We start from the raw sequence: 1208 nt of genomic DNA, 5'->3' as shown, positions 1-1208 counted from the left end.
TCATTTGTTTTAGTCCAATTATTGTTGATGGATAAATATTTACCCCAGGACACTAGCCACAACTCCCCTGCTGTTCATCAAAATGGTGGCCTGCATGGGACCTCTTATTGCACCCAAAAGTGCAGACTCTGCTTCATGTTGCATTTGTAAGGTAGTCCTCTGTTGGTGAAGCAGTCCCTGTGCTCAGGTAGAGATGACAAACCACCGATTCAACTTGCTCCACCCCAGGGAAGCTAAACATCTGGAATTGAATTTGCTTAACCTGTGCACAGACTCCATACTTGGAAGATAAAGCAACGTGGTGCTGCATTTTTAAGGCGATTGTGCCAAGTGTTCAATGTGTCATAACACAAGTAATGTGACTGCTAAAGTCGCCATCACATAGGTGCCTTTAATCTAGTTCAGACCCTCTTACACCAATAAAACAGCTGCAAGGAGGCAGCAAACCGCTCTCCCTGGTTTGCTCTCGCTCACTCCCTGCCTTTCATTCAGCTGCATGTGAAAATCCCCTTCACCTATTGCTAGTACAGCCTTTTGATCATTTACTCCACTTAAATATTTAGTGGTAAGTTTTCAGAAATATATATTCAGTGTAAGTGTTTTGCTCACCTGTCACAGAGCCTGGGGAAAATTTGGGGGCTGACACTCCTGTCAGCGTAACATCTGTATCCCCCGGCTCGCTGGAACCAAATTTCCAATTAGTGCCAGTTAGTCTTCAATGGTCTGGCCTCGGATCCCATCAGAGTTGCTCACTCACTGCGAAACAGTTGGTGGTGGTGTTAGGAGTTGTACAAACCCGTGCCAGGTTTCTCTCTTGTAGTCTTGGCTTCTGCTACAGGTCCTCAATGACCCTGGACAGTTGGATGGTGCAGGTGGGCCCGCCCTGCTCTTCACTGAAGAATGTTCCAAACTTCTACCACCTTTTGGTTGTAGAAAAATGAGTTGGTAGCATTCAGCCCTTCGAGCCTGCTTCGCCAGTCAATAAGATGTCTGGTTTGACTACAGTCTCAACTTCACATTCCTCCCCCACTCCCCCGCCCCCTCCCCGCCCCCCCCCCTCGCCCGCCCCTCCCCCCCCCCCCACCCGCCCCCCCCTCCCCACCCGCCCGCCCCCCCCTCCCCACCCGCCCGCCCCCCCCCCCCCCCATTGCTCCCAAAAGGTGAAAAACAGAGGGCGCAGTTTAACTGAGCAACTAACAACTTGAGGT

This window comes from Scyliorhinus canicula, chromosome 27 (assembly GCF_902713615.1).
Source record: "Scyliorhinus canicula chromosome 27, sScyCan1.1, whole genome shotgun sequence".
Lineage (NCBI taxonomy): Eukaryota > Metazoa > Chordata > Chondrichthyes > Carcharhiniformes > Scyliorhinidae > Scyliorhinus > Scyliorhinus canicula.
This window is presented reverse-complemented; position numbering follows the sequence as displayed.